Raw genomic sequence first — 908 nt, forward strand, 5'->3', positions numbered from 1 at the left:
TTGTGGTGATATTATAATAATAATAATTATTTGAATTTATATAGCGCTTTTCTAGACACTCAAAGCGCTTTACAGTGAAGGGGGACCTCACTAACCACCACCAATGTGTAGCACCCACTTGGGTGATGCATAGCAGCCAATTGGGGCCAGAACGCTCACCTCCAATCACCATCCAATTCTATATATATATATATATATATATATAGGGGGATGATTAGGGGGCCAGATTGAATGAGCCTGGTTGGGCAGTTTTAGCCAGGACACCGGGGGATCCCCTACTCTTTGCGATAAGTGCCCTGGGATCTTTCATGACCTCAGTGAGTCAGGACCTCGGTTTTACGTCTCCTCCGAAGGACGGCACCTTCCACAGCACAGTGTCCCCGTCACTGCACTGGGGCATCGGGAATGATGTTTTTTGGCCAGAGGGAACAGTGCCACCTACAAGCCACCACCCGACACCACTTACAGCACCTGGTATTCCGAGGCGGTCTCCCATCCAAGTACTAACCAGGCCCGACCATGCTTAGCTTCCGAGATCAGACGAGATCGGGCGTGTTCATGGTGGTATGGCTGATTATTTGTAGTGATTTGTAGTGATATGTGATAACGTGTGATCATATGTGATGATTTATGTTCATATGTTTTTCAGTAACAATGGTTGACCTATCCATGGCAAAAAGGGGCTCCAAGACAACCTGCTTGTCACTCGGTTCCCATGGCAATGAACCCCCAGCCTTCACCCTTCCTCCCCGAAATATAAGAGTCAGTCTGGGGAGCAAGGCCAGACTGGAGGGGAAGGTACAGACACACACACACACATGCACGCACACCCGAACACACACGCACGCACGCACACACACACACACACACACACACACACACACACACACGCGCGCACGCACAAACAC

General features: G+C 49.4%; 1 non-coding gene across 1 annotated transcript; it reads right to left on the minus strand.

The window, feature by feature from the left end:
- Positions 1-459: 459 nt before the first annotated feature.
- Positions 460-578, minus strand: LOC311358942 (5S ribosomal RNA). Its single transcript, XR_014638138.1, has one exon. It is a non-coding gene; the product is annotated as a 5S ribosomal RNA (ribosomal RNA).
- Positions 579-908: the final 330 nt, after the last annotated feature.

This window comes from Micromesistius poutassou (assembly GCF_964030765.1).
Source record: "Micromesistius poutassou genome assembly, chromosome: 14".
In the NCBI taxonomy this organism is placed as follows: Eukaryota; Metazoa; Chordata; class Actinopteri; order Gadiformes; family Gadidae; genus Micromesistius; species Micromesistius poutassou.